The sequence below is a fragment of the Peromyscus eremicus genome, chromosome 4 (assembly GCF_949786415.1).
Source record: "Peromyscus eremicus chromosome 4, PerEre_H2_v1, whole genome shotgun sequence".
Taxonomy (NCBI): Eukaryota; Metazoa; Chordata; class Mammalia; order Rodentia; family Cricetidae; genus Peromyscus; species Peromyscus eremicus.
Window position 1 is genome coordinate 35,661,077 of NC_081419.1, and position 19,962 is coordinate 35,681,038.

General features: G+C 39.8%; 1 pseudogene; it reads right to left on the reverse strand.

The window, feature by feature from the left end:
• Positions 1–15,741: 15,741 nt before the first annotated feature.
• LOC131907727 (large ribosomal subunit protein uL18-like) lies at positions 15,742–19,677 on the reverse strand (annotated as a pseudogene).
• Positions 19,678–19,962: the final 285 nt, after the last annotated feature.

Genomic DNA, 19,962 nt, shown 5'->3' on the forward strand with positions numbered 1-19,962 from the left:
CCTATTCCAGGAGATCGGGCTCCTTCTTCTGACCTCAATGGGCACTGAATGACATGATACACAGATACACATGCAGTCAAAACACTCATAAAGATAAAATAAAAATAAACCTTTAATTTTAAAAAAAGACTTTCACACTCAGTAATTTTTTAAAAATAGAATAAAATCTTATCAAAGGAACAATAGAGGCAGGATTGCCTGAATGGCCGTGAGAACATCAGCAACTTTTTTTTCCTCCACAAAAACCCAATAGCCTAGGGAATGTTTTTTCAGGAAAATATTAAGCTTCACAACCACAACTTCTGATATGTAAATCAGAAGTCTTTCAAGCCAGTAGAGAAGGCAGAACAAATTCAGCACTCATCCAAGAAGAGTCACTAGCGCTTTGTCTAAGGTCCATAGAAAATCCTCGTTCACAGATCACGGCATTACCTAAAGTGACCTCTGAAAAGACATCAGTTCCCAGGGCATGTGCTCAAAACAGCCAGTGGCAAACAGTTGCCTAAGTTCTGATAGAGGTTGGGGAAAGAAGAACTTGGCCAACACATTCAGGAAGATCTGGAGAGTGAGCAGTCCATGGGTGTCTTTGAAAGTCTACAAAATATTCCAGAAATGGACAAGGTCACAGTGGTGTACACATCTACATGTGTGCAGTTATGCAGACTCCGAAAAAGTATGAGAAGACCACTGTGTTGTTTAGGGTTTTCCAGTGAAACAAGGTCAATACCACAAATACATAGAGATTATTTAGAATGGAGTATGAACATGGAGAGTCTCACACAATTGTGGTGGCTGATAAATTATAGTTTTGAATGATAATTCTGCAAAGTAAGCACCTGAAGCAGAGCTGATGTGGCAACCTCCACTTCAATCTGTAGGAAAATTTGTTCCATTAAGAAAATCTCAGTCTCCTCCCCTCCCCTCATAGTCTTCAACTGATTGGATGAGGTCCATCCTGCTAAGGAGGACATCGGCTTTGCTCACACTCTGGTAATCTTTAACCACATCTGAAAGCAAAGTGTCAGGTGACACTAGCACTTGATATTTTACATGGATGCCACAGCCTAGCGAAGATTAGCCATCTACAGTTGTGGTCTCTAGCTTTTGTTGATTGGAGAAGGTATGGAACGAGAGGCCAAACCTAAAGCAGACGAGGGGCCGTCAGTCAGAACAGAGGATTATTTATTATCCTAAGGCATCCAAGAAAATCACTGACAAATAACTACCTAACCACAAATTTAATTGAGCTCAGAGTTCAGCAGCCGTGCACTAAATAAAGACTTAACAAGAGTAGCCCAGGAAAGGAAACAAAACCAATGTTAAAAGAATAAAAATAGCTCCAAGGTGAAAAGAATGCAAATAGCCATGAGGTAGTGACTCACACCTTTAATCCTAGCACTTGGGAAGCAGAGGCAGGTGGATCTCTGTGAGTTCAAGGCCAGCTGCTCTACAGAGTGAGTTCCAGAACAGCCAAGGCTACACAGAGAAATCATGCCTTGGGAAAAAAAAAAGAATAAAAAGAATAAAAAGAAAACCAGTGCAAGTCCTCCAGATCAAAGGGAGAGCAGTCTGAGTTCAAGAATTCTCTTGCTACGCTACCCTGAGTGTTTAGCTTTAAACTTTAAAAGTAATGGAAAGCACTAGAGACAAATAGAACAGGCCTAAAGTGGGAAACCGACTTTTCAGTACAAACCATCCTTGTGCAGCTTCAGATTCTGAGTTGACTAGAAAAATTCTTTAAGGAAGCTATTAAAGACTTGGGCCAAGAACTATGAGAAATTCATCCAAAGACTTGAAGTCATTCATAACCAATTTGCTTCACTAAAAAGAAAAGTGGGCAAAGAAATGAAAACCAGTAGAGCAGAAATGGACAGATGAAGGGTTATACATTATTTCTTAAAGTATATAGCAAAAGAGAAAATATAAATGCTTGAGGAATGACACCAAGTGAAAATAAATATACTGTGTAAAAGACAGAGGTGTGTGTGTGTGTGTGTGTCTTTCTGTCTGTCTGTCTGTCTGTCTGAGTGTGTCTATATGAATGTATGTGTATACATACCAGTGCATACACCTGTGGACATTTGCAAAGGCCAGAAGAGAGTACCCCTTATCACTCTCTGCCTGCACTGATGCAAGGTCCTCTTTCTGAATCTAGCACTGACATTTTCTTGGCTAGGCTGAAAAGCAGCAAAGCACAACAATCCTCCTATCTCCACTCCCACGGGAGCTGACGCCACAGAAGCGCACAGGAGTCGCAGCTGGTTGTGTGAGTTCAGGAATACGAACTCTGCTTTTTGTCAGTGCACAACAAGAGAACCACTTAGTGTGTAGGTAAATGGATGGAGCTAGAAAACAGTCATCCTGAGTGAGGTAACCCAGGCCCAAAGAGAGAGAGATTGCATTGTTTATTTTACATGTGCATGCTAGCTTTTATGTTTTAGATATGCATTTCATTCAAAATAGCCACAGAGATAAGATAATCAGTAAGGGACCAGAGGGAGGAGAGGATCTCCCAAGGAAGGGGAAAATATGATATAATGTTATACAGGGATAAAAGCAAAATTTAAAAAGGGAGGGATAAAGGGATAGGGGATGAGAGGATAGGGTGGAGGAAAGAATATGGGAAAGATATTTTAAAAGCTGTTTTAAAAAACGGCTTTTTAAAAGCCATGTGGAAAATTACTAGTATAGGAGCTTTCTAAAATATATGCATACATAAAAGGAGTTTGAAATGGAGTTACCATATAATGGCAGGACAATACCCCTACTAGGTATCATATCATATGCTCCTAAATAAAACCCCCAGTACCAAAAATAGCTTTTTAGTTGTTGACCAGTGAGGTCACATAGACCCTCTCCCAAAGATCTCGGGCTGTCACCAATGCTATGGATTACCCTCTACAACTTGACAGTAAGATCATATTGCTGAAGATACAGCATACTTATGCCATAGGAACATGAAGATATCTAGCTGCAATTCAACTGGAAGCATCACTCCTACTGGCCAGCATTCATAATGCTGAATGGTGCCATACATCCTACCCGAGGAAAAAAGTAATCATCATTCTCACCCAGCCATGAATCCTGCAAGCCACATTAGTGACCTGTCTGCAACATACGCCAATGGTACAGTGGTGCCATAAACATTTCCCCCCATTGTCCTCATTTATTCCCCTCTCCCTCCTGACATGCCCCGTCTTTTTCCACCAACTCCCTTGCCTACATTCATGACTTAGAGAGGGAGCACAGCATTTAATTAGCATTGCTTGAACGATCATGGGTAAGTGTTATTTACCTGAACAAGGACAACTTAACCCTGACTACACCACTGAAGAATACAACTTCCCCTCCATCAGTAAACAATTATTGTCTAACTCTGCCATTAATTCTTGTGTGACTTGGTTACACCAATTGTCTCAATGGCCTCATGGTTAAGATAAGGATAACTGAGTGCCTACTTATAGATCTGTCTTATGCATCAAATAAACAGTGCTGAATGAAATAACCACTTTGTGGTATGATGAGTTTTTTTGTTGTTTGTTTGTTTGTTTTCAATCTTCTTCCCATAGGTATCCTTTGCTCTGCTGGAATTTTCTCCCATTTCACCTTTCACTTCTGCTTTCTCTGGTTTTCACTCTAAGCTGTCAAATTCTGTTTCACCCACATCTGATGAAGAAATCTGTTAAATGCTGTCTGAAATTGTTTGTAAGCTGTGGCCTGATTGTCTAATACAGCAGTACATAGTGACAGTGCACGGGTAAAACTATCCCTGAGAATTACAGGGAGACACTAGGAAAGGAGATCGCAATTTAATGAGTGCATAGTAGCACCCATACTGACTACATCTTCCATACTTGCCTAGTTTAAGCTCAATAGAACTAATATAGTTTTTCACATATGTCTTGTAAAAAGATCTAGTATGTACTAGAACTCCAGTTCGGTCCCACTGAGCTACAATTAATGTTTGGGGAGAGATCTGGTCCTTACGCAGTCTCTTAGAAGAGTCCATCCCTTGATCCTTTCAGTTGCTAGGGGCTACCCATGTTATTTGACTTATGACCTTCTTCCTCCATCTTCAAAGGCAGGAATAGCAAGTTAAAATTTTCCTCACCACGCCAATCTTCTGGCTCTTTTACTGTTTCTCTGAACCACATATAAAGATCCTAAGGATTACACTGGACCCACTGAAAATCTCAAATAATCTCCAAGTTTTAAGACAGCAGATTTCTTATCCTATCTTCACTCTTTAGGTCCCCTTTACCATGTAAAGCAACATATTCAGAAATTATAAATGCTTGTATATGGACATCTTTTGGGAGCCATGATTCTGTCTATTACAGTTCCTTAAAACATCTCATCTTTCTACTTTACAAGTGTGTTAGGGCCTAGGGTCTGGGTCCAGGGCCCTGCCGACACCAGGGTCTGTGTTGATGTCCATGACCTATGTTGCTACTGAGGACCATGTGGTTGTCCATAATCTGTGCTGCAGCGTGAAACCATGTTGATGTCCTTGAGCCAGATTGATGTGAGTGTCCTGTGCTGCCAGCTGAGGCCATGGTGATGTCCGGGTCTGTGCTGCCACCGAGGGCCCCATCTGAGTCAATCGTCCTGCTGCAGCCAGGGTCTGCATTGATATCTGTGGGCCTTGTTACCACCAAAGACCATGATGATGTCTGTGGTCTGTGCTGAATTGTGAAACAATGTTGATGTTCGTGGACTGTGCTACTGCAGGTAGCTAGGTGTATGGTTCTACTGCAGCAGGGGCCATGTTTATGGTCTGTGTTGTCACCAGAAACCATGTGGAGGCCCGTAATCCAGTGGAGGCTAATTTTGCAATAAGATCAATGACTCCAGCCCCACAGTTGGCTGGGGGTATTGGGGGTAGGGAAGGCTTCTGTGGCAACTCCTACTCACACCCCAACCTTCTCTTTAAAAAAAAAGTAACAACTTAGACAGGAAGCCATTGAAGAGAACTTTTTTTTTTTTTTTTTTTTTTTTTTTTGGCTTTTGGAGACAGGGTTTCTCTGTGTAGCTTTGCACCTTTCCTTGATCTCACTTTGTAAACCAGGCTGGCCTCGAACTCACAGAGATCCGCCTAGCTGTGCCTCCCGAGTGCTGGGATTAAAGGCATACGCCACCACCGCCCGGTTGAAGAGAACTCTTAAAAATTATATGATGGTGATGCTGACATGTAGCTTCTTGTGGGGGTGTGGGAGGGGAAGGACTCAGTTCTATTAAAGGGACAGGCCACTGAGAATTTGACCACATTCCAGTAAGTATGTAGATAACACAAACTGGACTTGGGTTTTTTTTTCTTATTTTTATTTTTATTTTTTGGGAGGGATGTCATAGGAGGGGGGGGCAGATATGGAAGGATTAGGAAATGAATGTGATCAGGGTTTATGATGTGAAATTCCCAAAGAATCAATAAAATGTTATGCTGAACCCACAGCTCCAGAGAGGCTAGCTAACAGGGAAAGACCCTAGGAGGGACACATGAATGGCCCAGCAAAGAAGAAGTAGATGAGATCTACATGAGCAGAATGGGGGGGGGGGCAGAAGGCAAGGAGTGGAGGATGAGAACATAGGGAAATGGGAGGGTCGAGCTGGAATAGGAACAGAATGGGAGGGCAGGGAAGGAGATACCATGATAGATGAGGACATAATGGGAATAGGAAGAGGCAGGGTGCTGGGGAGGATCTCAGGAATCCACAAGGATGACCCCACCTTGGACTGCTGGCAGTGGTATAGAGGGTGCCTGGACTGATCTACTCTGGTGACTGGTCTATCGAATACCCTAACCACCATCATAGAGCCTTTGTCCAGTGATTGATGGAGGCAGATGCAGAGATCCATGGCCAGGCACCAGGCCAAGCTCTGGGAATCCAATCGATGAGAGAGAGGAGGGATTCTGCAGGCAAGGGATGTCGAGATCATGATGGGGGGACATGTAGAGATGACGGGCCACACTAGTGGAAGCCCATGAGCTCTGGACTGGTGGCTGTGGAGCCCCCATGGGACTGGACTAGGCCCTATGGATATGGAAGACGATTGTTTGACTCGAACTTTGGGGGGGGGGGACACCCAGGCAGGAGGATTGGGATCCATCCCTGGTGCATGGGCAGGCTTTTGGGATCCCAGTGCTGGTGGTGTGACGCCTTGCGCAGCCTTGGTGCAGTGGGAAGAGGCTTGGACCTGCCTAGGCTCAGTGTGCCGGGCTCTGCTGACTCCCCATGGGAGACCTTGATTTGGGGGTTTGGGGGTGTGGGGTGGCTTGGGAGGGAGGGCTGGGGGATGGGAGGAGATGGGATCTGTGGGTGGTATGTAGGGTAAGTAGAAAATTTCTTAGTAAAGAAAAATGAAAAAAATATTATGCTGAAAAATAAATTAAATAAATAAATAAAAGTCCATTTGGGGCTAAGGATACAGCTCAGTGGGAGAACATTGACCTAGAATGTTCAAGGATCTGAGTTTGATCCCCCAAACATACTAAATAAATACATAAATATGAAAAAAAAAAAGCTGTATTAGGGGCCTAGAGGGAAGGCTCAGCAATTCAAAGCACTAGCTGCTCTTCCAGGTGACCTGAGTTCAGCTCCCAGCACCCACGTGGTGGCTCACAACTGCCTGTAACCCCAGTTATGGGGGATCTGAGAGAACCAGGTACATGCGGGGGACAAAGACACACATACAAGCAAAACACCCAGGTACTTTGAGTTTGTTTTCAAGTAGCTACTTTTTATCACTGTCATCTAACACTAGAAAATACATGATTGTCGTGTAAGTCTTCTAATTCCATTTTACTCTTAACCATCTTTGGATGGAAGTTTAAATAATATTCTCAGTTTGTTACTTGGTTAAATTCTCATTTCTCTTATGCAGTAAAATACACGATAATTCATAGCAAATACTCTCCAGGCCTCCCCTGTCAGACTTAAACTTTAGACAAGACAGTAACAAAGAAGTAGCAGACAAAGGTGAGTACTCTGTTTTTATCAAAATTCAGAATTTTTAATTCCCTAAGTTATCATAAACGTGTCTATGCTCTTGGAAAGCTCATTAAAAATAAGTTCAGCTGGGGGTAGTGGCGCACAGCTTTAATCCCAGCACTTGGAAAGCAGAGGCAGGCAGATCTCCATGAGTTTAAGGCCAGCCTGATCTACATAGTGAGTTCCAAAACAGCCAGGGCTACATAGGGAGACTCTATTTCAACAACAAAACAATTTTGCACAACGTCATGTAAATTGCAAATGCCATGTAAAAGACAGTATAAAGTTTCTTAAAGAAAATTCAAACTCCAGATTTTGGAAAATATAGGAAAAAGAGCTGCAATATCCTTAGGACAATAAAAATAATTTCAATCATATGATTAACCACTACTTTTATTGACTCCAAGGAACAAGATGAAGAAAATGTTGGTAATTGTTGAACGTGGATGAAGGTTAAGTGGGATTTATACTTAATAAATCTCTATTTTTGTACATTTCACAGTTTTCATAATCAGTTGTTTAAACAAAATGGAATAGAATAGACTACAGAAATTGAAATGAAAGGCTCAGGAGAGAGATGCCTACCAGGGATAAAGTGCGGTTCACTGATTCTAACCTGAACCAGTAGATAACTTTTTATCTGCTTAGATTACAGGACACTTAGCTTTGGCAAAAGAACTGATGAATGACAAGAGGAAATAACAGTCAAGCTGGGAAAGTAAATCAATGAAGTATTTGAGGTAGGAAATTTCAACCCCCAAAAAAAGTCTATTATCAGAGTCCTGATAAAAATACTGTCAAGGTTCATCATTGCCCAACTTCAAATATTGCAGAGCTGAATTAGATAAGTATATTCTATGATGAAAGTAAAGACGATGGTAAAAGGAAGAAAAGATCTCATTTAGAATCAGAGCTGGAAACCAGAAGAGTATGAAATGTGATACCAGCAAGGAAGCCATGTTCTACATGAGCACAGGGGTTGATAACAGTGAACAAAACATAAACAAGGACAGGGCTGGCCCCTGAGTAAGCATTTGGGTCTTGGTTCACGTTTCGGCATTTCTAGCATCATTTCAATACCTCCAGCATCTTTCTGGCCTTCCCCCACTGCAAGTGAGCAGAAATTCACCACCAAACCAGGAGCATGAGGGTGCTCTAAGAGCCAAGAGAGTTTGGAAGCACACAGATTCGAGAACCAGATCTACTCACTGCCTATATGACTTCTCATCTGTGAGGTGCAGAAGAGAGCAGTATTTGCTTATTATTTCAGTTTAATAAAATGAATACGTGATGGCTGACCAATCTTCAGTCAGTTAGATAATCACAAAATGAAAAATTGCTGATTTTTAACTACTTGAAGTTTAAATTTGGTCTACAATCCTTTCTTCCTATATTTTGTGTATTTTTTTTCTGGTTTTGGCAGGGCCTGGCTATGTAGCCCAGACTGCTCTCTAACTCCTGGGCTTACACAGCATCCCATCTCAGCCTATCAAGCAGCTAGGACCATTGGCCCCCATCACTATGCCCAACTATAACTCTCAAGAGTCATAAATACAAAGCAAGATTTCCATGCCAAGCAAAAGCTAGGGCATGGTAGCTGCTTACTGTCACCATGTCCCGTATTTCAAATAAGCATGGTATTTTAAAGTTTGAAAAAAATGAAGCTTGAGACTCCACCTAGCTCCAGAAAGAATATCATCACGTAAACAAATAACAAATGCCGGTGAGGGTGTAAGGGAAATCAAACTTCTACATCCTTCTGATGGAAATACAAATTAGTCTCACCAATATGCAAATCAGTGCAGAGGTTCCTCAAAAAAAAATTGAAAATGGAATTATCATAGCTCTACCAATTCTGGTATATGTTCAAAGGACTATAAGTCAGCATAACACAGGTACATACACAACCACATTTATCACAGCATGATTAAGAACAGCAAGCTATGGAATCAGCTGGTGTCCGTCAACAGATGAAAGGATATTCTATTCAGCCAGAAAACAGAAGGAAATTTTGTCATTTTCTAGAAAATAGGTACAACTGGAGATAATTATATTGAACAAAATAAGTCAAACTCAAATAAATGCATATTTTCTCTCATTTGTGAATCCTAGACTTTATATAGCTACATAAAAATATTTATATATATATATATATATATATATATATATATATATATATGATGTGATAGCAAAAGAGAGATGGGAGAGGGAGTAAGGACAGAGTAGAGGAGTGAATAAGGCCAAAGTACTCAATAGAGTTGAAAGAAAATGCCTTTACGGAACCTTTCACTATGTACATTAAATATTTTCAATTAAAAAAAGGACAAAAGAAAATTACAAATTGATTGTCACACAAAGTATATATCTTTTAACCTGACTATGGTATGTGCTATTTGTTATGGTTTTAAGTTTTGAATGTTTTCCATGCCTAAAATCACCACACTAGTAAACCAGTAAAATGATAATAAATGATATGTATTTACCTACATATCCACAAATGTTTGCCGAGTGATTTGATGAAATAGTGTATAAAGAATTACTGTTTTAAGTAGACAGTTAGATTAAATAGATCCGAAATACATATCCTTTGCATGAGAATTGCCTGTAAAAACACAGTGTACAAAGAATACCTCCCTCCAGAAAGTCAGCTGTGGCAAATCTTTACTTGTTAAAAGCTCCCCCAAAGTTATTCATGACCAGGTCTGAAAGTTACTGCCCTCCATTACTTTTGTAGTCTTTTCTTCTGTGGCTCTATTACCACCTCCATGCCCATGGCTATAGAAACAGCTTACTACAATTCACTTCTCCCACAAACCTCATGTGTTTTTATGCTGCTATCAAGGGAGCTCGGTTTCTGTTAGCAAATATCCCCAGTTCTGTTTTCAAAGAGAGGCTGAACTTAGATAAGTTCTTCATGTTGCATTCTCCCACTTGTTAAGTCTTTGATTACAGATAAGATCATTTGACCAATTACAAATATAAGCATGGATCAACATCGCTTTGAGACGACAGAACACCGAAAGAGTTGCTCAATAAATCAGGGCTGTGACCTTATATGTGTGCTGCTTTTTCTTCTCGTGTTCTCTTGGTTTGCTGTGAATGGAAAAGGACTAGAGAGGAAACTGTGGCTCTGCTACACATGGCTGGATAAAGAAATAAACATTTCTACTCTTAGTCTAAGTCCTTTAGAGATTGTAAGGTTGAATGCAATCCTCGCCTGAGACAAAGCATTCATGGCTATATTTAACTCCTGTTGTACTAGAGGATATTAATAGAGCTTTCATAACTTAAAACAACATTTGTTATCTTATAGTTGTTCAGCTTAGAAATTCACCATGGAGCTCATTGAGTCTAACTCAAGTAGCCAACAGGACTTCATCCCTTTTGAGGCTATCGGGTATGTTTCCATCTTTTCAAGAAGCTAATTGCGTTCCTCGTCTTGACCCCATCTCACTCCATCTTCTAATATATCTCCCAGTAGTCTTTCTTCTGGCCGTTCAGTCACAGTCACCTTTCCTTCCAACCACAGGCAGGTTTTTATGTTATGTTGTTGAAGACACATTGCATTAGTGTAACCTGCATAATCCTGAATAGTGTCCCAGTTTGTAGTCTTTATCTTACTAACATCTACAAAGTCCACTTCGGTGTGAAATATAACAGAGTCACAGTTTCTAGAAATTTAGAAATAAGGGGGGTTTTTTTTTGGATTTTTTTTTTAGGGCATCAGAACTCTGCTTACTTACTGCAACGCCCAACTGGGAGACACACATCTACATTTCTCTAAATCCACACTGTGTGGTGCGTACCTCATATTTCTAGAAGAAACGAACATTTGAACTGGTGTAAAGTACATATAAACTTTGTTGAATGATTCTTATACTGTCTAGATTGCTGCTCGACATCTTTTTTTCACTTATTTTGTATTTTGGACCACATTACTAAGAGGTTGATTCAACAGCTAAGGGAAGATACAAATATGCAGGACACTGCTATGCCTTCAAGCAGCTGAGCAAGTCAACCTCCAGGGTATGGATACTTACAGTTGTGCAGGCATTTAGAGCATAAGCCCCACCACTGTAAGTACATGTGAACCATATTTTAGATGCATGGACATCCTGCTCTGTTTTCCCAAAATTAAACTGGAAAAAAATGGTCAGTTAGCATTGATTTATTTTGGTATATGCCCTTGGCTTTTTTTCTTTATCAATATAGCCTGTATCAACATAGACTAACTGGTTCTATCTAAGCCCACTTTACTTTCTTGTCATACCTCTGAATTCCATGGTGCCATATGATACTGATTGCAAATTCATGTTATAAGTTAATTTCTCAATGCAAAAGATTATCAGCATCATGCCAATATTAGTCTCTACTCCCCTCACTTCTTTTGCCGTTTTTGAGAAGAATGATTTTGAATTAAAATGTCTTCATTAAAAACTACATCTGGTCTATGAAACAGCTGCCAATTTCTACTTTGGTGTAAATCACAAGTACTAAATTTGAAATCATCTTAAAATTCGAAATATAGAATGAGATATTGCCAAGTGATTCCCTAAATAATAACCCTGGATATTTTCCCAAGCTCATTAATTGCCATAGGCTTTTCTTTCTGATTTACCCAAGTTCATTCAAACCTACCCCGTATACCTCCAAGATTTCACTCTAATATTAGTCAGACATTATGAAAAGTCAGGCAGCCTCTTTTAAAAGCCAGGTTGAAAAGACAGACAATGGTGATATTACTTCATAAGTTCAAACAGCCCTAGAAAAAAAATCTGCCTGTTTGATCTGTTTAACTGTGTCATCAGTTCCAAATCATCCAGCACTAAGAAAGCTTTCGAGATGTGGGGAGTCCCAACTACTGTAGCTAACCTCTGTTTCTTTCCTGTCTTTCCTGCCTTGCTGCTTCCCCACATCCTTCTTCCTCTTCTTTTCAGTGACTAGTGGTTTGTTGCCCACTTTCCTATCCCCTCTCACCTGCATGCTCTCTTCCTGCTCATCTACTAATTGGTTCAGTAATAGGTAAAAGAATAAATAAGAATATTAAGAATCTCCATTTGCTGTAGAGGGAACTAAAGTCTGAATCCAAGTCTGTCTAAACACTCTCCCTAGTGAATGAATCAGAGCCCCACTCTGTCTGAGTCTAAGAGCTACGATCTATCTATCGCTGTACTCTTTTGTTTCTGATTATAAGTCTTACATCGAGAAGTGTTTTCTATATGGACATGTATAAATCAATTTTTTAATTTAATTTAATTTAATTTTACAATATAATTTAATTCTACATATCAGCCATGGATTCCCTTGTTCTCTCCCCTCCCGCTCCCCTCCCCTTCCCCCCAGCCCACTCCCCATTCCCATCTCCTCCAGGGCAAAGACTCCCCCGAGGATTGATCAACCTGGTAGACTCAGTCCAGGCAGGTCCAGTCCCCTCCTCCCAGGCTGAGCCAAGTGTCCCTGCATAAGCCCCAGGTTTCAAACAGCCAACTCATGCACTGAGCACAGGACCCAGTCCCACTGCCTGGATGCCTCCCAAACAGATCAAGCCAATCAACTGTCTCACCTATTCAGAGGGCCTGATCCAATTGGGAGCCCCTCAGCCATTGGTTCATAGTTCATGTGTTTCCATTCGTTTGGCTATTTGTCCCTGTGCTTTATCCAACCTTTTAAAAATCACTCACGAAACTGAATTAAAGAGAGTATGAAAGCTTGGCAAACTACTGCATAAGCTGGTATCACGTATGCCTCTTAACATATTATAGATAAGGAAAAGCACTTCACTACTTAATAGAGTATTCATATATTTAATAATTTAGAAACATACTGACCCAATTTTGACACTAAACATGATAGTGGGTTTGGACTTTTCAAAATTTTTCATCCTATGAAAGACCAAAAATGGTAGAGGACTCTTCTAAATCAGAGACTAGACCAAACCATGACCACTACATGCATTTGTTCCTACCACAGCTCAGTGTGGTTCTCACACTGTAAAACTGCTAGGGGGAGATCAAAAGAAAAATAATATTTTGAACCATGGATTTTATATGAAATTCAAATTTCAGAGTCCATAAATAAAGTTTTATTGGCTCACAGTCATGCTCATTCATTTAACATATTTTCTGTGGTTCCTTTTGCTCCACAATAGCAGCACTGAGTATTTACAACAGGCACCATATGTGGGCCACAGAGACTGAAATGTTTACTTGCTTATCCGAGCTTTACAGCAGAGTTTGCCAACCCTTTCTCAGTTTAAAGGGACAAGAGAAACATGACTTGATACTTGATTGGTTCAACAGTGAGGTGGGAAAGGATAGCATTTGGACAGCTGAGAACCATTCAGTATGGGCTGTATATTAGATCAGTGTCATTATAGCAATGTTAAATTTCTCTGATCTTGTACTTACACGGAAAAATTTCCTTGCTCCCATTAAATATATGCTGAAATATTAGAGGCATGGCTCATGATGTAGACAACACATTTTCAAATGCTTTAGAACAAAGTTTTATCCATTTATGTCAATATATGGAGGACAAGGTAAATATGGTAAATACTAGCCTCTGGGGCCTGCAAGGACCTGTAAAGGTATTTAGTTTCTCATTGTGCCATTTTGTTTTAACTTCTTGTTGATGTTAACATTTTTTTCAGAGCAAAAAGTTGGGGGTGGTGGGGTATATAGTACTTTCAAAAAGCAAAAGCTACAACATACTTTTAAAGATCATATTCATTTGTGCTTGTAGGAAATTGTAGTAAATATTAATTTATTTCGCAAAATGCATCAGTTCATGTCCTTTCTTTAAATTTTTTATAGTATTTTTATTTTATAATTAACTTAATTTCACATATCAGCCATGGACTCCCCCGTCTTCCCTCCTCCCACCCCCCAGTTCTCCGCCCCAATCCACCCCCCATTCCTACCTCCTCCAAGGCAAGGTCTCCCCTGGGGAGTCAGCCCAGCCTGGTAGACTCAGCCAAAGCAGGTCCAGTCCCCTCTTCCCTACACCAAGGCTGAGCAAAGTGTCCCTGCATAGGCCCCAGGCTCCAAAAAGCCAGCCCATGTACCAAGGACAGGTCTTGGCTCCACTGCCTGGGGGCCTCCCAAACAGTTCAAGCTAATCAACTGTCTCACTTATCCAGAGGGCCTGATCCAGTTCCATGGGGGCTCCTCAGCCATTGATTCACAGTTCATGCATTTCCACTAGTTTGGCTATTTGTCCCTCTGCTTTTTCCAATCATGGTCTCAATATCTCTCGATCATACAATCCCTCCTCTTTCTCGCTGATTAGACTCCTGGAGCTCCACCTGAGGCTCAGCCGTGGATCTCTGCATCTGCTTCCATCAGAAACTGGATGAGAGTTCTATCATGACATCCAGGGTGTTCGGCCATCTGATCACCAGAACAGGTCAGCTCAGGTACTCTCTCGATCATTGCCAGTAGTCTACAGTGGAGGTAACTTTGTGGATTTCTGGGGACGTCTCTAGCACTCTGATTTGTAATAGCCAGAACCTGGAAACAACCTAGATGCCTTTCAACTGAAGAATGAATAAACAAAATGTGGTACATGTACACAATGGAATACTACTCATCAGAGAAAAACAATGACATCATGAGGTTTGTGGGCAAATAGATGGAACTGGAAAGAATCATCCTGAGTAAGGTAACCCAGACTCAGAAAGACAAACATGGTATGTACTCACTCATAAGTGGATACTAAATGTAAAACAAAGGATAACCTTTCTTTAAATTTTTAATAAAGTAGATTTCTTCAGCACATTCAAGGCACCCAAGGCTTCCTTTAAGTCATTACTTTCCCTATTATGTCAAATCTACTCAGAATCTCTTTAAAACCTGATTCCTTTCCATTGTCACCCCTAGTTCAACCCAATGCCATCCTTCATCGATGCTACAGTAGGCCCATTGTTGCTTTCTCTCTTCACTGAGTAGTTTTTTTTTCCATGATCACTTAATTCTGTATATGAAATCATCTAACTTCTCTCACATTTAAACAAAATACAGGAGTCTATGATAACCTATGCTCATTTTCTAATGCTCTGCATCAGACACATATGTTTTCTCATTTCAGAACCTCTATACAACATTATTCCTGTCTGTTGCCAAATTTTTATAGTGATTTACTTTTAATTTTATTCATGTATGTGATGTATATGCCACATGAATGTATGTATGCACTTGGGTAGGCCAAAAGAGGATATTGGATCCCCTGGAGCTGGATTTACAGACAGTTGTGAACCTCCTCATATGGATGATAAGACTCAAACTCAGATTCTCTAGAAGAGCAGCAAATGATTTTAACCACTGAGCCATCTCTGTTCATATACAGTTGATTGGCTAGATAGACCTAAAGACTAGTAATCTACATAATAAAGCACCTAACCCCATGTGTTTATCCACCTCTGATGTCCACTGAGCTCTAAACAAATGTGAATCTTAGGGTCCATCTTTAGTCCTGCCACAAATCTCAGGATATTTGATAATCAACATTTTAGAGAAATTAGTTAATAGAATACACATTTTTAGGAAAAGTTATGTTGATCACACAATCAGAAGTATACAATAGACGTCCTGATTTTCATCAGTAGAACGATAAATACTATATAAAAGGGCCAACATAATCATCTGTCAATGAATGCATTTAATTAACTATAAAAACTGAATGCTTTTCTTTTTCTTTTTGCTGCTTAGTCAATAAGTTTACTATCTTTATGAAAAAATCTCCATAGAAAATTGCTTTAGCTCTGAGCATCCCATTCCTGAGCTCTGAGGAAGCTTGCCTTCTTTTGAGTAACTCAAAAATCTTTCTTCTGGGCAAGAGACATTTTGGGTCGGTTCCACCTCTTCTTCTTCACTTCTCTCTTGGACTTCTTCTCATCGGCTGCATTCTCTCTTGTAGCAGCATAAGCTTTCTTCTACATCTCCATCATGTCTGGAGTAAGGTTATTCTTTACGTACTGAGAGAATTGTTTCTTATAAGCTTCTTCATCTTCTTCCATTAGATAGCACTTGTAGTCTGCGACATTCTGACCCATGATATGCTTACAATATACTTCTGCATTGAAATCCTTGCTTTCAGAATCATAACCAGGGAATTGTTTAGTACTATGAGGAATAGACAAACCCCCATCCACCGCTCCCTTGAGGGCCCCAAAAACTTTATTGCCTGCTGTAGTTCAGGCAAGACCTGTATCCAAATAGCAAGTGAAGGCACCAGGCTGACCATCAGTGTTTTCCACATTGTATTCAATTCCGGTCACCTCCACTTGGCTTACATAGATCTTGTCCATGCCAAACCTACTGAGAAGCCTGCGGGCCAGCAGCAGGCCAATACAATAGGCTGCAGCATAATTCATCAGGCCAACTTTCACACCTTATTTTGGCAGTTCGTGTGCTTATGCTGTGCACACTATCATCACCCCTTCTATACGGGCACATGCAATCTTGCAGATGATATCTCTGTTAGTTACATGAACTATCATCCTGTATTTGGGTGTGTTGTACTTATTTTTGCCTTGGATCATCAATTGTTCCCAAGCATGGTTGGTAGTCATTTTACCTTCTTGCCATCTTATAAATCTCACTTGGTATCTCTTAAAGTAGGCCTTATCTTGACAACTTTTGCAAACCCCATCCTGTGGAACAGAAACCCACAATCGCAGCTCCACACAGACCTGCAGACCTGGCAGCACTAGGCGGAAAAAGATCAGAGTCTGAATGTTTTTCTAACGAGAAAGTTTATTTTGGATCAAGGCAAGTAATAAATAAAAACCAATTTTCTTATTTTGCTTTTCATTTGCAGTAGCCTGAAATGTACTCCATGTAACAATCACTCAAAAAACTCCACCAGTTTTATTAGCATTCTCTACTACCTAATTTTCAGAACATTTTATCTATCATTAGTGTGTGTGTGTGTGTGTGTGTGTGTGTGTGTGTGTGTGATGTTATATGTGTGAGTGTGGGTGTGAACATGCACATGTGGAGGCCAGAGGACAGCATTATATAATCCTTCCATCATGGGTTCCAGGGGTCAAAATCAGATTACCAGACTTGTGTAGCAAGTGCCTTTACCCTCTGAGCCATCTCACTGTCCCAATAACATTTTTATTATTTTTTTATTGATTAAAAAGTGCACTATAAGCTGGGCGGTGGTGGCGCACGCCTTTAATCCCAGCACTCGGGAGGCAGAGCCAGGCGGATCTCTGTGAGTTTGAGGCCAGCCTGGGGTACCAAGTGAGTCCCAGGAAAGGCGCAAAGCTACACAGAGAAACCCTGTCTCGAAAAACAAAAAAAACAAAACAAAAAAAAAAAAGTGCACTATAGGCCTGGAATTAAAGAAAGTGCTTTACATATGTTGTCTTTGTTAATTCACACACAACAATACCAGGAAAAATTTCACTTAGCAGATATGAGACCACCACCTTCTAAATAAATTCTTGAAGCAGGTCATAACTTGCTTTCCATCTTGCAATAAACACTGTGACTAAAAGCAGCTTGTGGGGGGAAAGGGTTTATTTCATCTTAACACTTCCATGTCACAGCTCATCACGGAGGAAATTCAAGGCAGAAACTTAGAGGCAAGAACTTAAGCAGAGACTATGGGGTAATGTTGCTAACTGATTTGCTTTCCATGACTTTTTCAGTTTTGCTTTTTTATATAACTCAGCCTACTAGCACAGGGGTGGCACCACCCACAGTGGTCTGAACCTTCCTACATGAATTCAATCATTAATGGAGACATTTTCTCAACTGGTTTCCTCTTCCCAGATTACTCGAGCTTGTGTCAAATTGACAAAAACTAACCTGCACAAGAAAGAATGATAAGCTTAAGTCTGGAGTGAAATTGTACAGCATTTACAATGTTTTATCATTTAAAGTTCCAAAATTTTAATTTTCTATTAGAAAGAAAAACGATGCCAGTGTACATACACTCACAAACACATATTTATTTATTTTATACATGTGTGTGATTGTGTATGCAATGTTCTTATATAAATTAGAAAATCTAGGTAGACCTATCTTATTCCTGTAAATATGGTCAATATTTCTCCTACAATATGAGCATATGATTGGTTCACAGTTCTAATAAATGTTCCTTCTTTCTTTGCTTTACTCCACTTTTAAAAAAAAAGTGAAATATGCTAAAGAATATTTTCATAATGAAAGAATTTACATGACAAATGCCTGCATTTAATCAACAAATATCTGCATCCTTCAACTCTATCAGTATGAACCAATATGTATTTTATACTGTGAATTCTGAGCCTTTTCATACATATTAAAGTTGTCTATAGTTTTTGATATGATTCATTTCTCATTTCTCATCTCAAAAAACCTAATTTTTATTTGTCATATTTCCATTTTCTTGACCTTTATGGTTTTATATTGGATACTGCAAAACCTTAGTCCCCAGGCTTGCCGTTCTGCATAATTTTGTAGTTTTGATCCCTTAACTTTTGTTTTGCCCTTGAAATTATGCCTAACTTTGAACAGTTTTAATAATCTTACGAGATGTGGAACGCTGTGAGTGAATCTGTGATTGGCTGTCCCACCCACAGTCAAACGTGGAAACTGATTTTCTAATTATAGCATCCATCAGCAATATCACAAGCTAAAATCAATCAGGTTATCCACCACTTTCCTCTTTTTAAAAATGAATTTGAGAATTTGCTTTGCTTGGTAAAATACCTGTGCTATTTAATTGTCCCAAGTCCTAAGGGACAAGACGCCCTGCTGAGCAACAATAGCTGTTCACTGATGCTCCACGGCTGCATTAGAATCAATTGTGTATACAATATGTTTAATTTTTTTCTTCACTAGCTACCTGGCCATTTTAAGCTTTTCTCATTTACCTAGTTCTTTAATTTTCCATATTCTTTCTTTTTTATGATCTTCAGAGACAGGGTTAATATATTTTTAAATTATTATATCCAATTAAATAAAAGAAGGAATACATTCATTTATTTTTTAATGGTGCACAAAGCTTGCTTTCCTCTTGGGCTAACCAGTGAATATTCTATCCTGCTCTTTCCTGATGGAGAGGGAGAGTGGATCTAGAGGAGAAGGGAGATGTGGGGGATGGGAGGAGTGAAGAGAGGGGAAACTGTGATCAGGATGTATTGTAGGAGAGAAGGCTCTACTTCCAATAAAAATGCAAAAAAAAATTATAATCCAATTAAATAAAAGAAGGAATATATTCATTTATTTTTTTAATGGTGCACAAAACTTGCTATCCTCTTGGGCTAACCAGTGCATACTTCATCCTGCACACAACCAGTGAAATAATGGCAGAAGTCTGAACAACTGATCTATGTGTACTTGAGAAATCAAAGGCCAAAAGTCAGCAAAAGGAAAGGTACAAAATGGGGACATTTTCTTGGCAGTATTATGTGGGGTAAAATATTAATAGTAATTTCCATGATAATATGGAAACAGATTCTTTGTAACTGAAAGTCTGACGATTGTACTATTATCTCTCAATTTTTAGGAAGCAATTTTTTGATAAGTTGATTATAATCAAGCATCTTTAATTTTTTCTACATTCTTCAAAGTCAGCAACAGTCTAATCCTTTCAAGCCACTACCTTTCAAATGTCTCCTCAGGTGATTTCCAATCTCATGATGTGATGACTAACACCCATCCCCAGCCTCCAAGATTCATCATACTTGGTTCATTTCCGAGGACTGAAGGCCTGAGTCATTAAAAATTATATGCCCCATTTAAGCAAGCTTTCTGCATACTTTACTCAGGGAAAAATGTAGACTGCATCTTTGCCTGTATAAAACGATGCCTTTCGTGATTTATCAGCATTTAAACCTGGTGGAGAACTAGATGCTTCTTAGCCTCACTAATTAATGACACCTAAATCTTGGAAACAGGAAGCGAAGTGGTAAAGTCATCCCTGAAAACTGCCTCTCTGGCATCCCCAGGCACTTATTCCTGGAGTAGGGAGTATCCTG